We start from the raw sequence: 24,932 nt of genomic DNA, 5'->3' as shown, positions 1-24,932 counted from the left end.
TTCAGCAGCTTTTAACTACATGGTTAAAGAAAAAAAATTCAGTCATTTGCTGCAGTACAACCACATTTGGAAATGCAACAAATGCTTCCAACCTAGGGTGTTGGTGAAGTTTCTATAAAAGCCTTTTAAGCATTCTGGCTGGGGTGGTGATCAATTCCTCAGAAGGGAGTTGGGCTCTCAGGAAAATAGAAATGACCTCTGCTCTATCCTGGGGAACAAGAGCTTGCAATAGTTTCCCACCAGGGCTGAGCGAGGTCATTTTTGGTGGGCATGGAGGGCTTCAGGGCTTTCAGAGGCTCTGTCCAGGGTGTGACCAGGAGGGAAAAGATTGTGGCTCCTGGAGAGACCTGGGTCTGGATCTCAGTCCTGCTGCTTTGCAGGGGTGTGGTTGGGGTTTAGTTTCACTAGGCTTAGTTTCCTCATGTGGAAACATTGATTAAAAACTCCTACTTTGTGGGGTTGTTAGATGTGACACAGGAGGGGCTCCATGAAATCCTGCTGCAGTCTGTTTTCTGTTGCTATGACTAAATACCACAGGCCAAGCAATTTATAAAGAATAGATGTGAACTTGGTTCACAGTTCTGGAGGCCAGGTAGTGCAGGAGCATGGGGTCTGCACCTGCTCAGCATCTGGTGAGGGCCTCCAGCTGTGTCAAAGCATGGTGGAGGACATCCCTGTGGGAGATTGAGTGCATTGCTGGTCAGGTCACTTCCTCTTCTCATAAAGCCACTAATGCCATCATGGGGACCCCATCCTCAGGACATCATATAATCCCAGTTACTTCCTCAAAGTTCCACCACCAAATATAATTTTTTGAGTTACTGGGAATTGAACTGAGGGCCTCATGTTTGCTTGGCAAGCAAGCTACCACTTGAGCTATATCCCCAGTCCTTATTTTGTTTTGAGATAGGGTCTTGCTGCTATCTTGGCCTGGGCTGACCTTGAACTTGAGATCTTCCTGCCTCTGCCTCATGAGTAGACAATTAAAATATGAATTTGGAGATTAAGTTACTAGCACACAAACTTTTGGGGGATACGTTTTGAGTGGGGGATACCCACTCAAAAAGCCCACGGGTTTTTGAGTGGGTACAGGCAAGGGGTTTCTGAGGACCACCCCCCCCCCGCCCCCCGCAGAGCACTTGTTCTGCCGGGACTTGCTGTGGCACCCTGGTCCCTGGGGGTGCTACATGTTGTAGCAGCTTAATCTGTAGAGCCTCCAAAATGAGTTTCTGTAGCAGGATGAAAATCAGGGTGAAACTGACTCAGATGATGAGTGCTGTGTTAGGGAGTTGGTTAAACCATCAGCTGGGGGATTCAAAGCTTGGCTCTGCCACTCTAGCTATAAGTCTGAGTGAATTTCTCCCCTTTAGTGCCCCAGGTTCTTCATCTGTAAAATGGGAGAACACATACACACACACGCTTACAATAGAGCATTGTGAGTTGCTGAATTAGTGCTTCATTGATGTTTAGAATAGGGCACATAATATATTCTCAATAGTGGCTTATCTCAGATTCATGCTGTTTAATGATTATTTACTTACCGAAAATTTCAAATAGCATTCAAGAAAGGAATATTTTCATTTTTTTTCAAAAGAAAGATTAGGTTAAAAAAACAAAACAAAACAGAGTGAAAGCCCATCCTACCATAAAATAAAATTGGGCTTGTTGAGTACTTTTGGCAAACCATTGGAACCATTGTCTCTGCATGAAGCCAGTCTCATCCACAAAGGAGAGGCGAGGAGAAGGCTCTCACGTGTCTGTGTCTGTGTGGCTGTGGGAGAGTTCCAAAGCTGTGTTTTGATGGACATTCAAAGCATCCTTGGGAGGTGAGTAGGGCAGATATTATCGTGACCTTCCTCTGGTAATGAAGAAGTTGGGCTCTAGAAAAGAGGAAAGGGATCTTTCCACACTAAGCGGCAGGGGCTGAGCCCTTCCTGTGCTGAAAAGTGCTTGGAAACGGGGGTGTGGGGCTCACAGGTGTTCAGTAGTCACAGGAGAAATATTCTAGAAGAAATTACTGCTGTATCATGCATCGGTAGGCAGACACATGCCCTGTGAGATAAGTATAATACAGCTTCTTTAAATTTGGTGTTGGAAAGGAAAGAGAAATGTCCAGACCATTTTCCTACTAGTCCTGACATCTGTCCATCTTGGAGGAATTTTGCAGTAAGATAGCAACTGATTGGTGGCTATTTCCTGAACATTTTCTGTATAGGACTTTGATATTTGCAGAAGATCAAGGAGCCACTGGCCTCTTCAGGGTTCCTGGAGTTACAGAAAGCAGAAAATAAGGTTCCAAGCTCAATGCTTATGTTGAAAAGCAGTGCTTTTCAGTATACTAGAACTTTGGTGCCATGTAACTGCACTATTTTACATCAATTGCAGGATTTCAAAAAATCAGTCATTTAATAGCATGTGGCAGGAGGAAGGCCGGGCACATCGCCAGCCCTTTATTCTTTGGGTACAGCAGTGACTTAAGCCAGTGGCCCCTGAGGAAAACAGGCACATGAACAACCAACAATATTGCAGGTAGGTCAGAATGAAAGGCGAGTTAGGGAGCCCAGAGAGGAGAGGTCATCTCCGCCCTGTGGGCTCAGGGAAGCTCTTGCAGAGGTCAAGGGAGTGCTGAAGGAAGGGTGAGGCCTCTGGAAGCAGCATTGCTCTCTTCCCCTTCCTGTCTGCTACTCTCCCTACCAGGTCCTCTCCCTTTCCTGGGCCCCAGTGTCATCTGGTCTTAGTGGACAAGAAAATGTTCTGCTGGGTGGTTTCCAGATTTTTTTAAACTATGGAAGAGATGTGGTTTCTTTGTGGGTTCTTTGAGGCACTCTGTGTGGAAGAAGAAGCCAGCGGGAATATGTAGGAAATGAAGTAATTAGTACTTTAAATCCTGTACTGCCTCTGTGGCCCGGTTGCAGCAGGAGGCCCATGAATGGAGCCCAGGCAGATGAGGCTGATAGCATTCAGGGAGCCGGGTGCTGATTGTTGCTGGGAGCACAGGCAGAGAGGAGCCAGAGAAATTGTAAAGCAAAGCTGGAGCCACAGCAGAGCCATGTTTTGAAAGGTAACTCCTGCAGTGGTGTGGAGAACTGGTGCCCAGTCACCAGATGCTGCAGTATCCTTGAAGTAGACTTATTATTATCATTATTTTCATTATCTTATTATTATCAATAGTTCGAATGTCATAGCTGAGGACTTCATGCACACCAAGACAGAATGCAGACCGCCCAAGCTAGTTCACAAGGGCTTGAAAGAGCAAGAAAGAACACAGGCTTGAGTTTTTCATGGTGGTGACAGGATGTTGGTGAGTGGGGGCTTCTAGCACATAGGTGGGGACTGAGGTTTGAATCTCCTGCTCATGCCAAGAAGGAGCTTTTAGGCTTTTATGTCACCTTGCCCTGCTGTGGGACACAAGGGGAAGAGGGAAGGGTGAGGCTTAGAAGTTGTTAGCTAGCTGGTCATGGTGGCACATGCATGTAATCCCAGCTATTTTGAAGGGAGAAATTGGGAGAATCATGGTTTGAGACAGCCCAGGAAAAAAGTTGGCAAGACTCTGTCTTAAAGTAGGTTAGGTGTAATGGAGCACATCTGTAATCACAGCTACAGGGTAGTATAGGAAGGAAGATTGAGGTCCAGGCTGGCCTGGGAAAAATTACAAGACCTATCCAAAAAACAAGCAGAAAAGGGCTAAGGGACAGGACTCAAGTGGTAGAGCTTCTGCCTAACAAGTGCAAGGGTTGAAGTTCAAACCCCAGTACTGCCAAAAAACAAAACCAAAAATGTTGTCAGCAGTCAAAACATGAATTCTGAGCCAGGCATGTTGAATCATGTTTGTAATCCCACCCCTGGGAGGCGGAGACAGTAGGATCTCGAGTTTGAAGCCAGTCTTAGCTATATAACAAGTTGAAAGCCAGCACCATAGCAAGACCCTGTCTCAAAAAAAGAAATTGTATTCTGCAAATTTCACCAAAAGCAGAAAGATGGTTGGGATGCTGTTGTGTTAGTCACTTCTTTGCCAGGTATGGTGGTACACGCCTGTTATCCCAGCACCTGGGAGGACAAGGCAGGAGGATCGCAAGTTTAAGGCCATTCTGGAATACATTGCGAGGCCTTTTCTCAAAAAAACAAAACAAAACAATACAGTTCCCTGTTCTGTTAGTGATTCTGAAATAGTCATGTGCCATTTAACTGAGAAATGTATCACTAGGCAATTTTGTCATAGTGTGAACATCATAGAGTGCACTACAGTGATTTTATAGGGACATTGCTGCATTGTGGTCCATTGTTGACTGAAATGTGTGTGGCTCATGATGGTGGGCAATACAATGCAGCTTGATTTGTCACTAAAACTTGTTCCTCCAGTGTAACTCAAGCCTTCTGCTCCTTTGAACATCTTTCTCCCCTCTGTCTCTCTCCCCTCTCAGCCACTGGTAACACCACCTATCTGCTGTCTGTTTCTATGAGATTGACTTGTTTAGATTCAAGTTTAAGAGTTTAAGTGAGATCATATAGAATTTGTCTTTCTGTGCTTGGCTTATTTTACTTAATATAATGTCCTCGGGAACATTGATGTTGTCACAAATGACAGAATTTCCTTCTTTTAAAAGACTGTGTATCACTGTTTGTGGGAATGAAATTAGCATAACCATTATGGAAAGCAGTATGGAGTTTCCTTAGGAAAAGTAAAACTAGAACTGCCATATGATTCAGTGACACCACTTCTGGGCATATTCCCGAAGGAACATAAGTCAGGATTCAATAGAGACACCTGTACACCAGTGTTCATCGCAGCACTATCCATAATAGCCAAGCTCTGCAAACAACTCAGTGCCCTGCAACTGATGGATGGATCAAGAAAATGTGGTATATCTACACAATGGAGGTCTACTCAGCCATAAGGAAGAGTGAACCACGTGGTTTGTAGGTAAATGGATGGAATTGGAGGACATGATGTTAAGTGAAGTAAGCCAGGCTCAGAAAGACAAAAACCAAATGTTTTCTCTCATATGTAGAAGACAGATCTAAAAGATAAATATGTACACAAAACAAAACATGATCACATACAAATCTACAGGGAGAATATGGTGGCAACAGTGGAACTCACTATGGAACTTGGGAAAAGAGAGAAAGGAAAAGAGAACGACAGAGAGTCAACAATATTGAAATGTTTCACATCTGCGCAGGCAGAGGACGTAACAATATGTACTGAAAGCTGCCGAATAATGGGGGTGAGAGGGAAGGGGTAAGGGAGAGTAGCAGAGGGAGTTGAACTGACCAAAGTAAAGTGGGGATACGCTGAGAAACCCTTTTGAACACTGATTTTAGAATTAATAACGAAAGACAGTACTTTAAAATAAGTACGGTGTGGGGGGAACTTGTGGGAGGGAGGTGAATGGAGGAGATAAAGATGAAGGAATAAGGTTAATATACATAAAGGAAATAGAGTGATGAAACCTCTTGTAATTGCTTTAAGTGGAATGGGGAGTGGAGGGGGGATATGGAGGGCAATCTAGTCAATGTATAAAGTAAGGCTGTTCAGAATTGTCACAACAAATCTCCCTTTGTACAATGAATATTGTAAAAATGAAAAAAATTTAAACTCAAAAAAAGACTGTATAGTATTCCAGTATGGTGTGTGTGCACATATGCACATTTTATTTATCCATTGAGGACATTTAGGTTGAATCTACATCTTGCCTATTGAGAATAGTGCTGAAATGAACATGCAAATTCAGATATCTTTTGGGTACACTGACTCAGTTCTTTTGGATGTATACTCAGAAGAGCAATTGCTACATCATATGGTTGAGGAACCTCTATATTGTTTCCCAAAATGATTGTGCTAATTTACATTTGCATCAATATGTGTACAAGAGTTCCTTTCTTCTTGCATCTTTGTCAGCACTTATTAGTGGGGTTTGAACTCACTTGCAAGGTGAGAGCTCTACCACTTGAGCCATTCCTCTGCCCATTTTGCTCTGGTTATTTTGGAAGTAGCATCTCACTTTTTGTCCAGGGTGGCCCAGATCATAATCCTTCTGATCTCAACCTTCTGCATACATAGAGATGACAGGTGCATAGAAATACCTCACTGTTAGTTTAGACGAGATCGGGCATGTTCAGGGTGGTATGGCCGTGGACTCACTGTTAGTTTAAGTGAGGTCTTGCAAACATTTTTGCTCCAGCTGGCCTCCAACTGTGAGCCTCCTGATCTTAGAGTCCCAAGTAGCTAGGATTACAGGTATGTGACTGGTTTATTTGCATTTTTAATAATAGCCACTTCATAGGTGTGTTATCTCATTGTGATTTTAATTTGCATTTCCTTGGTGATTAGAGATTACGCATTTTCGTATAGCTGTATTTCTTTTTTTTTTTTTTTTGGGAAAATCTGCTCAGATTCTTGGTTCATTTTAAAATATTCTTACCACAAAAAATGATAAATAGCCAAGGTATACTTAGATCAAAACTCCTCATTGTACTGTATAAACATATGCAATTATTATTTGTCAATAAAAATAAAAAAGTAATTAAAAAACCCAAAAAACCCACAAAAAACTAAAGGTTCCTACACTGTACTCTAGACCTACCGAGCCAGTGTGCCTGGGTGTAGATTGTGGAAATCTGTGTTTGTGACTAGCTTCCAAGTGATTTGGAAGGATATTTCATGGGGTGACATTTGGGAACACAAGTTTATAATAATGAAAGTCAGACAGGATTGAGAAACACTGGATGAGAGTCCAAGATATGAGATGGAGAGGAAAGTTTCCGGTTGAAAATTTCCACATTTTTGGATTGGTTGATGTGTGGTTGGATGACTAGCTTACGGATTGGATGAGGGGAGGGAAAATCTTATTGACCTTTCTAGAAGTCTGTATGCATAGGACTGTGAACCTGTGCATGTATTTTCACTTGCATTGCTGGCTGTGAGACAAACTGTGGACAGCATTTTACCTCTTGCCTGCCTGCTCCAGTCTCAGAGCCCTGGATAGCTCCAGAGTTGCTTCTGGGAGTGCAAACTCATGTTGATAGTTGCCAGTGAAAAATGGAATTAATTAGCTGTGAACTGTCTTGCAAAATAAATGACATAATGTGTTCCAAAGATAAAATCTTATGGGATTGTCTGGGATTCTGGATAACTACAGTGTAGCATTCTTTCTGGAGCTGAAAGCTAAGGGTTGACTTGGTAAAATCTGTTTTTGGGTTTCATCAGGAAAACAGAACTTGAAGCCGGGGAATTTGATGGACATGGAAGAGAAGGAACAAAAAACTCGAAAGATCAGGGCAGCCAAAAGTGATGGAGAAAGTGTGAGTGGGCCTGGGGAGGGGAACGTTTGGGTGCGTTATGTCTGGCGTGGTGTCCAATACTCTGTCTTTGTTGTGTGTCATGTTCAGAACTTAGTCACTCTCATGATTGATTGACAGACCTGCTCTCTCTCAGTTTGCTAGTCTTAGGAAGGAAGACATGAGAAGAAAACTGATGTGTAAATCTAGCATCTGTCTAGATATCTGCCTATCTCGCTAGGTATCCAATCTATCATTACTGCTGCTCATTAATTATATCTACTCTCTTTCTATTGGAACTATATTTAGAAAGGGATTATCAATATTTTTTTAAAAGGAAACTTTATTGAGATACATTCCCATTTTATATAACTTGTCAATTTAACTCATACAAATGTTAATATTCACAGTGTGCAACCATTACACAAAAGGAAAAAAGGATATTTTCATCACCCCAACGTAAATCCCCTTAGTGTTTAGCAGTCATCTTCCAATCTTCTGTCTTCCCCCAGCCCTAAGCAATCTGTTTTATATCTGTACAGGCTGGTCTGATTTGGACAATCCATATAAATGAAGTCCTACAATGTGGGCGAGGTCTTTTATGATTTGCTATCTTCACCTAGACCAGTGTTTTCAGTTTTTTCACACAGCAGTTATTGTTCCTACAAAGAACTTGTAGGTCACATATGACATGGAATCTACTCCCTGTTTTGCCTTTATGGAAACAGGGAAAAATTTTCATGTTTGGTTGCCTAATAAAATATTGTTAAATTAATTTTGCTTTATTTAAACTATGATGCATCTCCAAGTAGAAGACACAAATCCTGTCTTCCAAAAGAAAGTGCTGGTTAAGCAGGTAGATTGTAAAGTTAAACTGCCTGGGTTCAAATCCTAGCTCTGCCTACCCATGCCAGTGCTAGTTATATGATCTAGAGTAAATTATTCAATTCTTCATCAGAAAAATAGGAACCAAAAACATTGTACCTTAGGTTGAATGTGGTGGGTCTTAAAATCTCAGCTACTCAGAAGACAGAGGCAGTAGTATTTTGTTTTGAGGGCAGCCTGAGCAAAAAAGCCTGAGATGCTATCTGAAAAACAAACTAAAAGCAAAAAGGACTGGGGTGTGGCTCAAGTCACAGAGTGCTTGCCTAGCAAGATTGAGGCCCTGTATTCAATCCCAAGTACTACCAAGAAAAAAAAAATGTACTTTGTTTCCAGGGTGCTTATGAGGGCCAAATAAGATAGCAGGTGTAAAGCTCTTGGCGTGTTGCCTGGCCTCTGATAACCCTGCAATAAAGGCTGGTGATGATCATTATTAATTAGTCAAAGAGCTATAAATCCAAAAGGCACATGAATGACTGTAGTACTATGTAAGTGATTTGAAAGTGTGATCAAAGGACCAGGCGGCTCAGGAGAGGGAATAATCAGTTCTACATGGGGTGGGAGAAATGGGAGGGGGGCCTTTCTTGGCAGAACTGCAACTAGAGCCAAAGTTGTGCCTGGTCTACAATTGATTTTTGGATCTGCTGACCTGTTTTCTTACTTGCTGTTCTGGGGATTGAACCCATGAATTTAAGCATGTCAGGCAAGTACTTTACCACTGAACTCCATTCCCTAGGCCTTCCTGTCCCATTTCCAAGATTTTGAAAAGTAACGCCTTTAGCCAGATAGTTATCCCTACCACTCCTTAATGAATTAAGCTGGTTTGTTTGGGCCATTTGTGTTGTCCATAAGCTCCTGGAGGCCTTCAAATATTATGTCAGTTGTGAAAGATGACCTTTGACCAGGAATTTAAAGGTTGGTTCTGAATGAATCAGATAGGTATGGACAGGGGCAGATGGGGGTGCTGGGAATTTCTTCTTTGCTATCCTTACTTCAAAGCATACATACTTACCAGATTATTGGAGTCACTTTTTGCATACTTCCTTTTTAAAATTAGTTTGTCTATAATGAATATGTCACATGTAACTGTATTAACATATTCTACAAAGTGAAAAGCAAGTGTCCCATCCCTGGTGACCTTTCCTTTCCTCATTAGTTACAGTTGGAATGTCCTAGCATTCCAAGATCTGACTTCCATGCATATTCAAATCTTAAATGTACATTTTGTTATCCAAAGATACCTGGTCCATGGTGTTTTGGTGGACTCTACAATGGACAATGACTGCTGGTATTGGAGGCTTAATGGCCTCCAGCAAGTTTCTAACTTCAGGAGCATGTTTAATTGAGCTGTTTGGGACTTTTAAAACTCCCTTCTCCTTCCATATGGCCACATGTGTGTGAACAACATGAAAGGCATAGGCAAAACAAATATTTATGTTGATGGTTTTATCTACCCCTCATTGAAGAGCTCTAGTGAGTGCAATTGGCTCAGCTGGAGGTCTGGCCTAGCCATGAAGGTCAGATCAATGGCCTGCAGTCAAGAGTGTTGGAGCATAGGGTCACAGTAGGGATTTGGCCACAATGTGGCAGGGTTGAATCTGGAGGTCAGGGGTCTCTAGCAGGAGAGCTTGGAACTTTTGGATGTGGCCATTTAAAAACCAGGACACCTATTACTGGATGGGGAGTGAATACTGTTTTCCCTTGTCCCAGGATCAATTTTGAAGCCTCTTCTATCAGAAAAACTACTGAGGCTAATGCTCTAAGACACAGGGGCCAGTCCTTTGACGTGCATGTTCTTTTCTTATGAATATATAGGGAGAAGGGTTTTCTCAGGTCAGGCAGGGCAAGAACAGTAGGAAGGGCTTGTTTTAAGGCCTGTAAGTCCATTGGGGTCCAGTGTAGAGGCTCCTCTTCAAGTCCTTGAAATACCTCCTAGAGGAATTTGGCTATGAGTTCAAACTTGGGGATCTAGATATGACAACACCGCATTATTCCCAGGAATGCTATTTGATAGCAATGATGGTTATGTTTAGAATTAAGTTCCTGTGTGCACTGGTCAAATGTTGTGCCCCAGATGTTCGTATCTGTCTCCAAAATAGTACTTCTTATAGGGAAACTTGGGCCTTAGTGGGGGACACTTTATATCTGCATGCAGCCAGTGTCTATAGGAACAGGTGTTTATATCTAGGCTATTGTTACAAACAAGAAGGTCATGGATATATTGGAAAACAACAGATTCAGGGGGGAGTTGTATTTGGGAGAGTTCCTTTGCTAGGGCCTCACCAAATAAATGGAGGCTGTCCCAAAATCCTGACGCAGGACTGTCCAGGTTAGCTTCTGAGCCATCTGAATAGCAGGGCCCCTCCACTTGAAGGCAAATAAGAATTGAGAATCTTGGTGTATGGGAATGCAAAAGAAGTCCTCCTTTAGATAAAGGACTATAAACCCAGAAGTCTTGGGGGAATTTGACCTAGTAGGGTATATGGATTAGGGACGAATCAGTGGATAAGAATAACTGCCTCATTGATGGTCCTGAGATCTTATACTATCCTGTAAGAGCTGTCCAGTTTTTGTACTGCCAGGATGGGAGTGTTGCAGGGAGAATTGCAGGGGCAGAGCAGGCCAGCCCATAAAAATTTAATAATAAGAGGATGGAGCCCTATTTGGCTTGAGAGGGTAAAAGGGACACTTGGGGGAGAAATTGGGGTCTTTTAGAAATATTTTGACCAGGATTGTGGATAACAAACTCATGGGGAGTGTGGCATTACAGACCTCAGGAGGATCTTGGTGGAGTATAAGGGGGTCAATGATCAAAGTAACTTGGGATTGTAGGGCAAGAAGACCCTTGTGCTCTGGACATGAAGACTGGTTCCTAGTTTGGACAGGATATCTCAGCCTATGAGTGGGAAAGGACAATTAGGCAGTATCAGGAAAGAGCAGCTAAAGACAGTGGTCTCTATTGGGCAAATGAGCAGGGGGAGGAGTATTAAAACTCTTTTGGGTCCATCTCTTCCTACGAGGAGGTCTGGGGACTAAGAAATGGGTCCAGGGAAGGTAGAATAAATGGCTCCTATATTGATTAGAAAAATAATCTTATCTCCTGTCACATCTAGGGTTACCTGAGGCTCTTCCATAGAGATGAAGAATGTGGGAGCCTGTATATTGCTCCCCCTATGTCAGTTGAGCTGCAGGAGGTAACCCCCATCTGTTGGTTCCTCATAGTCCAGGATCAGGGTCAGAGGCATCTGCTGGTTCCCAGGAGTAGGCTGTCCATAGGGGCCCTAGACTTGGGATGCCCTCCTATTATAGGCAAGAGAAGGGCAGTTCCCTTTTCAATGGACCTCTTGTTTACAGTATGGACATGGGCCTGGTGGAAGGGAGGTGACAACTGTGATAACGTGTCCTGGATGGCTGTGCCTATAGCAGGCCAATAAAGACTGCAGGGGCACCTGAGGGACCTGGAGTCTGCTCACTGGACAGGGATGAGCCAGTGGCCACAGACCAAGGTAGGCAGGTTGTGTGCAAGAAGCCGGAATATCCTGCTATGGGGCACGAGTTGGCAAATTGCTGTGGCCATATACTGGGCTGTGGTTTATGATTTTCCTTGTCCCTTTTCCTTTTCAGCCTTCAAGATGCCTCCCAGTTGCTGAAGACCTTGAAGGCCATGTTTAACAAAATAGGGAAGGGGGTCTGTGGCCCTTGGTCCAACTTTTGGAGTTTTCATCTAATGTCTGGTGAGGATTGGCTGATAAAATGTATAACAGGGATGGAGAAGCCTCTGGTTTTTCAGGGTTCAGCTTGGTGTATTTGCCCATGACATCCACCAAGGCTGGATTTTCAGTTGGAACATGGGTGATTTCTCTTAATTTGTTGTGATTGATTGGCTTCACTATTGCCTTTTTTCATACCTTCCAGAAGGTAGGTGAGCATATAGTCTCAGCCATCCCTACCAGTGGCCCCTTCCTGGTAGGCCTAATTAGGACTTTTTTTGGATACAGCCTCTGAGTCAGGGGGATAGCAAGTGCTGTAAACATGAGCCTCCTCCGCTCAGGTCTCAGCCAGTGCCCAAATTGGGATTTCTTCTTGTGAATGTAACCATATTAAGGACCGTGAGGAGATCCTGCCAAGGTAGGTCAAATTAGTTTGTAAGGACCTTGGATTAATTAATGAAAGTAGAGAGGTCCTGGCTAAAGGAGTGGAACCTGTCTTCTCTCTTGCTCAGGTCAGCCACAGGGAAAGGGACATGAACTCTGGTGGTTCCCATTCTTCCATTTGCAACCTTGAAGTGTGGGTAAAGGCCCTCTCTGGGGACCTCTTGGGCCTTAAACTTTAGCCCTGGCCTAGTATGTGAGAAAGAAAGGGATTTGTAGTCATCTGGTGGGATGGGGATGCTGATGCACCTGAAGAAGAGGAGGAGGAAGAGGAACTGGAAGAATTAGGGGATAATACAGAGTGGTGCTGTAGAACTCAAGAGAGTTGGGGGTCAACTAGAATGTCCTGAGAATCTAGAGGCTTTGAGAAATGGACCAGACACATCTGACATCCCACAGGTCCAGGTCCTGGGCCATTTGGAGGAATTACTGCAGAAAAGGCCAAGTTAAAGGATGGTATTATAATGGAGAATGCTGTTTAGAGCCAGATTTCTCAGTCTGACAGTTTATAGATCAACCGAGTCACATCACCGAGAAAAACCAGCCATTTCTTTTTTAAGAATCTGAGAATCAAATTTTTCCCAATGCATTCCAGGGGCGAGTTTGAGGGGACTGAGTGGTTTGACCCATGTGCGTGTGTTGGGGGAAAGAGTTCAGTGACACTAAGTCTCATTGAGGTGTCTTACTGGAAGAGAAAGGGCTGGGCTATCCACAAAGGACCGGAGGTGTGGCTTCTGACAAGGTGTCCCACTCAGTGAGAAGTCCCTCCAAAGACCGAGTGTGACCCTCAGAAAGAAAGGGGACTCTGAAGACTAAGTGTAACCCTCAGAAATGAGGGGACTCGATGTCAGGTGACTGGGGAAAGGCAGGAAAAACGGAATACTCATCATTGATCCTCCAAGGGGCAGAGATGGCATCTTTGAAGGGATTTCAAAGTGAAAGTTATGGTGGAGGAAAAGAGTCACCTACAATGCAATACATTTGCTCAGGATGACCTGCATGGTCCCATGCACTGTGTGTTGGACACGGAACAGTAAAACAGAGAGGACAGACTCTTCACCCTTACAGACTACAGTTGGACTGGCCCCTTTCTCCTTGACCTTTGAGTCTTCACAGAGAATAGTCCAGACCAGAGACCTGAAATTATCAGCAAGTTGTTCCACTAGACAGTGTAAGGCCCAGGTCTTTTACCTCGAAGGGTGATGGTTTCCTGACACCCAAGAAGAGGGTGTCAAGGTCTTATGATGGAGTAGCCCTGGTCAGAGAGCCACAGTTGTTCCCAAGTCCAAATATAGCCCTATTGAAGATCTTGATGTGAGACAGTAGAGATAAGGTCCCCATATGGGTCACCAAAATGTCAGAGATTTTGGTGCTGCGGGTTGGTCAAGAAATTACCAAGACAAGCAAGTAGGAGAAGCAAGACATTTATTAGGGCACTACTAAGAGAAGCAGAGGGTCACAGAGCACAAAGGGGTGGAGCTGCCCTGGTATGGTATTTGGGGCAGGCTGTTTTGGGATTACTTGGTCTAGGTGAGCCTTGCTGATTGGTTGTTTTAGAGCACCTTGCTGCTGTGGCCTTGACTTTCTCAGAACATTCTGTGTAAGCACTTTTGCAGCTGTACTTTGTGGCCTTGGTCCTTGGCTGAATGCTGTGACCTTGGTCCTCACTTGTTTGGTTTTCTTGGGTAAGTAGTTGTCCCCACCATGACTCACTTAAGGGGGACTTTCTTCCACATATTTGTCACCATTTCATTTTTCATAAGGGACACATTTTGAATTTACTTTTTTTTTTTTGTGGTGCTGGAAATTGAACCCAGGGCTTCATGCATGGTAGGCAAGTACTTGATCACTGACCCAAATCCCCAACTTTGAAAATATTTTTAATAAAAATGAAAATAAAGTAAAATGCACACACGAATTAAGACTCAGAGCAATGTGAGTTTGTTCTTATTTTCGTTTTTATTACAGTTTTTGCAAAGATACACAAGAGTAGAGAGACTAGTGCAATGAACTCTCATGTACTCACAGCCCTACTTTAATAATTATCAATTTTACCCACCTTGCTTCATTTTAGACCTACTTTCTTTGGTTTTGTGTGGTTTTCTTAGGGGCAGTTGTATTTTAAAGACCTTGACATTGTTACTTACATGTATGCTGTGACCACCACACATATTGATTTGCTTCATTAGTTTAAATAGAAATAGGAGTCCCACTGTTTTAAGCAGTCTCCACTCAATCGCTCTGAGATTATTCCCATATTCTTGATGTGTCTGCAACGCCACAGATGCGTTCAGCTCCATGCCGTTATGTGACTCTTTGAGACACCCATTCTCCTGCTTGGGTGGCTGGCTATCTGGTCCATTATTTCTCACCAGTGCCTACAAATTCTGGTAGAGGACGATATAATTAGTTTCTTTGCATCTTGATAGGTTAAATGGTTGTGTTCTTTAATTCAGAAAATGTTTATTTTCTACAAACATTACTTACTGTAGACTGTGATTCTAGTAGGCTCTGAAGATGTAAGGATGATTGGAGTGCAAACTCAAGGAATACATGGTTCAGTAGAGAGACCATTGCACTGCATTTTGTATTATTTCCCCTTTGCATGTATCACATCAGCTAGGATTGGGTTTTCTTATGAGTGGCAAAAAAATCCAATAGCTAGCTTCAGCCAGATGGAAGATCACTTCTGTTACTTGTAAAAATCTGGATAGAGATGGTCCAAGATGAGAATGGCTCTCTACAGTGTGAAGAACTTGAGCTCTTGCTGGGCATGGCGGTGCATGCTTGTAATGCCAACTACTTGGGAGGTGGAGGAAGGAGGATCATGAGTTCAGGTCCAACCCTGGCAAATCTAGTGAGACCCTATCTCGAACTGCACACGAAAGGGCTGGGATGTTGCACAAATGGTAGAATGCTTCTCTAGCATGGGAGTGGGTTCAATCTCCATTGATTCGAATAAAAAAACTTGAGTACTCTACCTTGTTCTGTTTATGACTTCTGTTCCCAAAGTCATTGGATGATACAAAATGGTCTGGCTAGCTTCCAGCTATGAAGTATACATTCCATCAGAAAGAAAGGAAAAAGAAGCCAGGGGTAGTGGTACATGCTTATTTCAGCTATTCAGGGGAATCACAAGTTGAGGCTGACCTGGAGAGGAAAGGTAGCAGCCTGTCTCAAAAACAAAATAAAAACAAAAGTAGAGAACTTGCCACTTAAATACATGTGTGAGACCATGTATTTAATTCCAAGCACCAGGGGGAACAAAAAGGAAAAGATAAAGGCACACCCCCTCTCTTTGTGGAACTTTCATGAAATTGTACATATCACTTTGACTTATACTTCAAGACCAGAGCTCAGGTCATTTAGCTGCAAGGTTGGTTGGGAGTTGTAGTGTAGTTAGTTAGGTGTGAACTCAGCCACACTTCAGGCATAAGAAGTGTGCTGGTGGAGAGAACAAGGTCCCAGGAGAGCTAACAGTTTTCCTAAGGAAAGAACGGGAATGTTTTCTAGAGGGGGTGATGCTGGAAGTTGTCTAAGATGGGCAGGCTTACTTTTTATACGATTTAGGTAAAACAAGGTAGGAATTAAAAGGAAATTCAATGGAAAAAAATTCTGTATAAGTCTTTGGAGTTTGTTTAAAGAAAAACTTCAGACAAAATCAAATTAACAGCATTTACTTGAGCTAAGTATTCATAAATGGGCAACACTCAGCTGGAAGAGGTCAGAGAGCTTCCTCAGTGGTGTGGGGAGTGAGAAGTCCTTGGTGAATGGAGAAGAAAGACAAAAAGTATTTCACTGGGTGGAATGGAAAGACCTTCATTACAGGTTAGGTGATGGTTTCAGATTGGACAAGACTTTAGGCTCATTTTATTGTCTACATTGGGCTTAGGTTATATATGAACTTAAAGATGCTTTATCTACTCCATCTTAATGGCCTCTTTATTAAAAAGTTTAAAAGTTGCTGGAATTATTTGTTGAGTAGACCAGTGAATGAATGCATGAATGAATATTCAGGGGAAAGTGTTGGCATGAATGACTCCTAGGGCTGTGCCATGTTGCCACTGCTGGCAGTGTTTTCTGAAGATGGCCCAAAGCACAAGAATAGTCAATCTCTTACTGTGTCTAATTTATAAATTAAACATGATCATAAATGTGTATGTAAAGGAAAAAAACAGTACAGCACAAGTTGAGTATCTCTTCTCTGACATGCTTGGGAACAGAGTATTTTGGATTTGAGACTTTTTCTGATCTGGGGATATTTACATATGCATAAGGAGATCCTGGGGCTGGGACCCAAATGGAAACACAAAATTTACTTGTGATTCCCACACACTCTACATTTATAGCCTAAAGGCAATTTTATAAACTGTGTGTTGTGCACTTGTGTTTTGACTGTGACTTGTCATATGAGGCCAGGCATTGAATTTTCTACTTGTGACATTATGTCAGCACTCAAAAAGTTTCAGATTTGGAATATTTCAGATTTTAGATTGTTTGGGTAGGGATGCTCAACCTGTGTCTATAGGATTTGGTGATATGTGTGGCTTCAGGCATTCACTGGGATCCTTGGAATGTACACCCCACAGACAAGGGGGCTACTGCATGTCTATAAGTGCGTTACAAAAACACAGTGATTTTAGTACTTGTGGAGTATCAGGAGTATTCAATTTATTATTTTAACAACTGGCTAAAAAAAATCCAACATTTGTTTTGCTTTTCTCATGTTATACCTCTGCAAAACCAAAGTTGATGAGAAGTGGCTCTGGATAGACGTATTCTAGTTAATAAAAGGACAAGATGAAAATACTACCAACTTTCAGATGCTAATAAAAATTTTCCAGTCAGTAGATTGTCAATAGCTGCTAACATCACGAAAGGAGAGACCACCCTGATATTTGCAACACCATCTATGGAAAAACAAACCAGACTTGCTCAAGATCATAGATACTATGGCCAATTTACAGGGGACAGAGGAACTTGCCAAAGGACACCATGGAGATGTAATTAGTGCAGTCTAATTAGACTGTTAGAAATGAGTTATTTCTACAGATAAATACACAAAATGAGAGAGGGAATGATGTATAAGTAAAGATACTTAAGAGCTGTACCAACCAATTGCAATGTTCAAGTCTTGTTGGAATCCTTTTGGTTTGCCATAGCCTCTCACAGCCATTATAAAACTCAGAGCATCCTTTTACCTTTGGCTCTTCTGGCCAATTGCCAGTTAGTTCTTTCTCTACCTTCTATTTGCTTTCCTGAGAGATGATTGGATTGGTCCAGGTCCTCTTTTTGCCCTGGGCCGTGGGTCAGAGGTCAGCCAATGAAGTGCCTGGTTTGATTGTCTGCCCATTTTTGACTTACTTAGTTGGATGTATGGGTCCCTGGGGGGATTGGGTGATATGTGCTGATGCTTAACACCCTGATAGGCAAATTTGGGGGCTAAGAGGGAAAGTTAAGAAACTTCTGATTTTTTTTCTATGATTTTCTGTTTCCATATACAACTTGAGTGCAGACCAGATAGCCATGTCTGAACCCATTTAGCCAGTGACTGGGGAGGAGGTAGAGGGACAGGAGGAAGAGCAATGCATATAGAAGAGGGAAGAGTGGGGGGCTGGGCATGCCTACTGTGCATCTCCGGGACTTTCATGTAGGACTGTTGTGTGGAGCTATTGGGGAGGGTGTCTTCTCCTTGGTGATATGTTCTGGACTTTGTACTTTGATTCTTCTACTTATATGATTTGAGTATTTTTTTGGAGACTTAATCCCAAGTCATATGTTAATGTTGGAGGTGGAGTCTTTGGAAGGTGATTGGGTCATGAGGCTCTACCTTCATGAATGGATTAATCCATTTAGGAATTGATGGATTCCTCTCATGGTGGGAGAGGTTTTGCTGTAAAAGCAAGCTTTCGCTGACATTCTTGTTCTTGTCTCACTAGAAGCTGAGCAGACTCCAGCACCAGCCTCTTGGACTTCTCAGCCTTCAAACCATGAGCTAAATAAACTTCTATTCCTTATAAATATCCTATTCTTAGGTATTTTGTTACAGCAGCAGAAATCAGACTAATAGTTGGGCATGGTAGCTCATGCCTGTTATCCCAACATGGAAGTAGAGGCAGGAGGATCTTGAGTTTGGAGCTGGGGCAGCATAGGGGTATCCTGTCTCAAAAGAATAAGAACAAGAACACAGACTAAGACAATTGACAGCCTAACTTATGTGTGCCTCAGTTTCATCATTTTGTTAAATGAGGACTAGAATAGTAGATCCTTGATTTTTTCCCAAAGAGTTTTAACATGGAATAAGTGAGTGTATGAAAAAAGCTGAGAGCCATATGTGGCACAGAGTGTGCACAAGTGACTTAGAGCCAGCTCCGAAGCCTCCTGCTGCCTCATCTACTGCCTGGAGTGAAGGGACAGAGCTGTGCTCAGCACTTGCCTGCTGGGAGGTCCCAAGGCACCACAGTGATAAGACCAGTTCATCTCACACACAGGCTTGGCTTGCCCCTTCTCGCAGCCAATAAAAGCCTTTGGTGAGCCCAGCAACACATGAGGCTGACTTGTGGGAATTTGCTGCCCACAGAGGAGGAAAAAAATGCACCTCCCTAAAGCCAACACTCAGTGGCCAGGCAGGCCCTGTGGGAGGCAAACAGCTCGGGCTTAGATTTTCTTTTCTAGGTTTGGAGTCTTGCCATGAGCAACATAGAAACAATGTGATTCACATTATGGCTTCCTGAAGCACTGTCTGTATGCACTGGCAGGTGACATGGCTGATGTCCCTCTCAAATGACTCTTCAACTTGTCCAGGCTCTGTCTATCATCCTGACCCTAGCCCATTCACACAGAGTGCTAGCAAGCAGCTGAATCACTCCAGTCTGCAGTAGGCTTACAGGTGGAGTCTTTGTTTTTCTTTTTGGTGGTACTGTGGTTTGAACTCAGGGCTTTGTGCTTGCCAGGCAGGCACTCTACCACTCAAGCCATTCCTCCAACCCATAATGGAGTCTTTGGCGGGACTAACCATGGGATAGTCACCTGCCCATCTGTCACACTTCAAACCTGTCCCTGCCTTAGCCTTTGTACATAAAGATGCTACTATCCTCCCTGCCTTGCTGGGAGAGGGGACAAAACCATGTCAGATTGACTCAACCGAAGTCCCATCTGCCCAAGATCCCCTCAGCACCCCCACCCCCCATACACACACATACCCAGGCTTCCCTGCTCCTCCACAGCTTTGTACACAGTTCTCCCCTGTGTTACTGTTACTCACAGTAACCAGAGTAGCAACACATTGGTTAGGGCACAGTGCGCTACAAACAAGGGGACTCTAAGAGGCATGGGTCAGCTGACACAGGAGTTGCAGAGCGGGAAGGCTCTGGAAGGGACTGCAGGGCTGGTCTAGAGGAGGTACTGGAGTGTGGGTAGGAGCAAGAATCCAGACAGGCTTTTCATGAAGAATGGTACCAATAACAGATCTGCATGTGGCTTTAGGGAGTGGTTCAGGGTAGCACGAAAAGTAGATTCCTTTTATGGAATAATTTGATGTGTATTTTCCTGCTACCAGATGATAAAAATTGTAACTAAAACATAGATCCTATGTCTTCTTGTCTAGGACCTTTTCCCGAATGTGCCTGTGTCTCAAGATTACAGAGGACCCTGCAGAAGAGGGGACAATGGAGTTGCGCATGCTAACTCAGGTCGAGAATCCTAGTTACTTGAGAGGCAGAGATCTGGAGAATTGAGATTTGAGTCCAGCCAGGACAAAAAGCCTAAGAGAACCCATCTCAACCATTGACTGGGCACAGTGGTACCATGACTGTCATCCCAACTACATGGGGAAACATAAATAGGAGGACTGCAGTCCTCCTATGCCTGGCTGGCCCAGGCATAAAGTGAGACCCTATTTCAAAAATAACCAACACAAAAAGGGCTGGAGGTATGGCTTAAGTGGTAGAGCTTCTGCCTAGCAAGTGCAAAAAAGAAAAAAAAGAAGAGGGTACAAGGGGAAATTACAGATGATTTGGAGAAAGGTGGAGTACTGGCTTTGATTACAGATCAGGAGATTGTTTTGGTCACAGAGGGATGAGAGGACTTCAGGTACCTTGCTAGACAAGTTGAAGGCAGGATTAGAGTAGTAGTGAGGAGGAATCTAGAAGGATGGATGCAGCAGCTATTCAGGAGATGGAGACAGGAGGATTGTACTTCCAACTGGTCCATGTAAAGTTAGCAAGACGCTATCTCAAAAAAACAAGCCAGGTGTAATCCCAGCTACTCAGGAATTAGAGGCAGAAGGATTGTGGTCCAAGGCCCCTTAGGAGAAAGGATGGGACCCTGTCTCACAAAAAATTAAAGCACAAAGGGCTGAGGGTGTGGCTGAAGTGGTAAAGCACCTGCCTAGCAAGTAGGAGGCCCTGAGTTCAATCCAAGTACTGCCCAAAGCAAACAAAGAAGAAAAAGGATGAGGAGGAGGAGAAGAAGAAAGAGGAGAAGAAGGAGAATAATAATAATAATAATAATTATTATAATGGATTCAGAGAGAGACAATTGAAAGGAAATATCAATGAGGTAGAGGACAACACAGAGCAAGTCCAGTCTGGCTCATGGGTGCTGTCTCTAGTTGACAACCAAAATTAAACAGCCAGACTTCACAACCTGCTTTGCACTGGGTCGCCCTTGAACCTGAAGAATTTTTCAGGGTTGGGGGTCACAGGAGAGTTTAGGGGCTGTACTGTTCCTATGGCCAAACCTGGCCAGGTGGAATGGAGAGGAAGGGGGCTGACTCTTAACAGTTTCTGAAGATACCAATTCTCTCATTTCTCTGGAAAGCTCCTTGTTTCAGAAGAATGTTGGGAGTTTGTTGGCAACATCTAAGGAAACAGAGACTCTGGGAGTGGGACCTGGCTATCATCTGGCCCTCTAGATGATTCTGACACTGAGGAAGTGGACCACTGATCTTGTTTATCTCTGGAACTGGACAGGTCTGGCCCAGGGCAACTTCTTATTGAAGTAAAATAAACTCAAGTATGGTCTTGACTCTTCTGAATTCAGAAATCCCAGTGAGGTCATGCACACAGATGCTGGTCTCTGGCTTTTCATCTTGGAGCCAAGGATGACCACTCCAACATCTGCCTTTGGGGAGTGCTTCCTGGGATCCCCGAGGAGGAGAACAATGCAGAAGAATCAGGAGACAGAAGCATGGCAACTGCTGATGTCACAAAGCCTTCAGTCCCCTCAATGCTGGAGCGCTCTACCACCTCAGGGCAACAGTGAGAGGATGGCTGGCTGCAGCAAAGAGAGAGGAAACGTGGAACCCAGAGTTCCAGGAATAGCTGGAGACAAGAAATAGGCTCCAGGCAGGGGAGTGGCCAAGATAGCCAAGAAAGGATGGGAAATCAGCGGAACCTCTCAGGTATCAGTCTGGAGGGGGCCTGTTTCCCAAGCTGGAGCACTTGTGCCCCCAAAGTCCAGGGACAAGGTGAAAAGCATCCACCCAACTTGGAAGAAGTCACGACCTACACAGAAGGACAATCCTTCTGCTCATTGAAGGATTTCCAGTCCCCAGCATTCCTTACCTTCCCTGGGTCACAAGCCTGGCCACCCCATCACCCACAGGACTCTGTTAAACATTGATGTTCAAGCCCTGCCCCCATCCCCAGAATTCTGATTTACTTTATCTGTAGAGGTCTCAGGCTCTGGAATGCTTGTAAAAATGGACAGGTGTTTGTACTATGCAGTGAGAGCTGACTGCCCTACTTAAACAGAAAAACAAAATAATACTTGAAGATATACACAAGTGTGCCCCCCACCCCTGCCAGGGAGTTTATGCTGTCCCTCAAAAAGGCATGACTTGTCTCAACAGAGCACAGGAGCAAAAGAATGTGCAGCCAGGACTGGTCTGTGTATTTATTATTAAACACCTATGAGGGCCACACCACAAAGAGCGTTTTTACAAAGTAATCATTAATATTCAAGCTGTTTATTTAAAAATAATTCAGAGCAAGGATTAAAAGACACCAGTAAATAAAAAAATAAGTCAGGGCATGGGTGACTCACACCTGTAATCCTAGCTACTCAGAAAGCAGAGATCAGGAGGATTGGGATTCTAAGCCAACCCTGGCTTTGAGAGACCCTATCTTGAAGAAAACCATCACACACACACACACACACACACACACACACACAAACGGCTGGTGGAGTGGCTCAATTGAGACCCTGAGTTCAAATCCCAGTGCTGCCAAAAAAAAATATATATATATATAGTAAGAAACCTTGTGATCAAACCTATGGACAAACAACCTTATGAAAGCACCTGGGTATGCAGAACGGGGAAGAGGAGAGGGAAGAAGACCGTTTCCCTGCAGATGAGGGGTGAGATGAGCCTCACCCCTTCTCACCAGGCTTGCAAAGGCTGGGTTCAGCACCCAGGTTCCCACTCCAGGAAGTGTTTCTGGGTCCAGATCTCAGGGGACCCCCAGAGCAGCGATCTCCAAGTTGGCAGCTTCTGTTTTGTGCTTGCTTGAGCTGCAATGAATCAGCTCAGTGTGAGAGAAGTAGAAGGTAAGGTCAGTCAGAGGCATGGGAGGCCAGAGCCCCTTGGGTTCAAATTCACACCTTGCTGCTTGCCTGGGAAATGTCCACTGACTGGCCTGTCAGAGAGCTGGTTCCTGCACAGCTGACCTGACTTCTGTGGTCCCAAGATCACAGTCTTCCTCCAGGCGTCCAGATGAGCACTTCTGTCCTTCCTCCTCCCTCCCTGACTGTGGTGTAATTTCAGGATGTATTTAGGAGCTTAGCACTGGGGCTTGTGCTGGACACAAAGAGGTCTTCCTTCCCAATTGTAGACCCTCAGGCCTGCTGGATCCAACCCATTGTGGCAACTGGAGCACCCTCTGCCGTCCTGGTGCTGTGCCCTCAGCAGTCTGAGTTCTCATGCTGAGCATGGTGTGCTGCCACACACTGGATGGCCCCAGATTCTCTCTTTATCTTCTCTCTATAAAGGGAAGGGTCTTTGGCTGCCATATTGGAATGGGTTTTTGTGTATATTGGTGTGTGTGTTTATGTATCTGGTATGCATGTGTCTGTCTGTGTGTGCATGAGTGTGTGCTACTGTGTATATCTTTGTGTCTCTGTGTGTGTCTGTCCCTGTGTGTGTATGCATATGTGTATGGGGGTCTCCCTATGTATCTGTGTCTGCATATGTGTGTTGAGTCTGTGTATTTCTGCCTTTGATGTGTGTGTGTGTCTGTGTTTCTGTGTTCCTCTGTGCGTGTGTGTCTATATGCATTTGTGTATTTCTATGTGTGTGTGTCAGGATGCTGGTGTGTGTTTGCAGGTGTGCCTGTGTGTGCTTTCTAAGACCTTCCACGGCTGTGCCTTATGCTTACTGTCAGCCCTCTGGCTCGTCCTGCCCCGAGGCTGTCACCATTGGTTTTTCTGTGAAGAACTCATCTCAGGCCTACAGGACCTTGGGGAGTGCGGGAAAGACAGCAGCTGGTATAGTCATTCTCTAGAGAATTTGGGCAGAAAAAAAGGAGGAAAATAGAAGGAAGGGAAACTTGGGGTCAAGGGAAGAATGTTTTAGGAGAAGGAGGCCTGAGAATGTTTGCAAGCAGGAAGGAGGGGTGTTATGGAGAGGGAAATTTGGAAATTGCTGATGAGGAGGACAGAGTGAGGGGACCCGGGAGAGGGTGAGTAGCTGGGGCTAAGAGTGCAGGGAAAGGATGTGGAAAATGAATGCTGGTGGCTACCGCTTTGCCCAGGACTTGTCCCCCAGCTGTAGCTTGCAGGGCCACAGTCTGCAGTGCTGTCACTGGGGAGTCCCCTATGACCAACCCAGGAAGTGAAAAAGCAAGCTTAGAACAGGCAGCCAGCACTCCAGGGAGGTGGAATCATAGCTCACACATGTGTGCATATTAATTTCTTCCTATGAGTCGTGCCAGGGATCAAGCCTAGCCCAGTGCTGGCTTCTCTTTTGACAGGCTCTATTTGGGACATTTAGCTGTATCTTAAACCTACAGGCTTGCCTGATCCGCAGGCTTTCACCCCTACCAATCCCATCTCCGCTCCATCCCCCTCCCTAGCCTCAAGTTCATGGACACTTTGCTAGAGAAGAATGAGGCTAGGAGAGGTCAGTGCCTTGCCTGCAAGGGACACAACTTGTAAATGCGAGGACCAAGACTGGAACTCAGCACTGTGTGACATCAACATTGAAACACTGAGCTTCTGTGTCATATCCTGTGTGTTATTGTTTCCTGATCCCTGTACTCTGACTTTGTTCCCTTCTTGACTTCAAATATGGCTTTGCTTGTTCCCCTCTGCCTGCCTCACTTGGACCATGGCTGATTGAATTTCTCTGCACAGAATTTTCCACAGCCACTGGTCCTGGCTGGACCCCAGCCTGGACCCAGACCTTTTGGGGCTTCCCCAGTCTCAGTTGTCCTCAGGTCACCCTGATGACAGAACAGTTCTAGAGGGGGCAGGAACATAGATAGTTTCAGGAGAGGGAGTTGAGAAGGAGGTTATTTCCAGTTGGGATGGCCAGTGCAATGTCCGATGGTCCCAGTAAAAGGCCACTGAGGAGAAGGCAGAGATGGCAGCTGGACAGCCTTGTACAAGGCTCAGAGAGGG

At 44.3% G+C, this 24,932-nt stretch overlaps 1 long non-coding RNA gene across 1 annotated transcript; it reads left to right on the top strand.

The window, feature by feature from the left end:
- The first annotated feature begins 7,117 nt into the window (after window positions 1–7,117).
- On the top strand, window positions 7,118–18,332 carry LOC141413826 (uncharacterized). The gene is made up of 3 exons (XR_012438757.1): window positions 7,118–7,302; window positions 11,785–11,894; window positions 18,251–18,332. It is a non-coding gene; the product is annotated as an uncharacterized lncRNA (long non-coding RNA).
- Window positions 18,333–24,932: the final 6,600 nt, after the last annotated feature.

Source organism: Castor canadensis, chromosome 11 (genome assembly GCF_047511655.1).
Source record: "Castor canadensis chromosome 11, mCasCan1.hap1v2, whole genome shotgun sequence".
Taxonomy (NCBI): Eukaryota; Metazoa; Chordata; class Mammalia; order Rodentia; family Castoridae; genus Castor; species Castor canadensis.
This window is presented reverse-complemented; position numbering and strand designations above follow the sequence as displayed.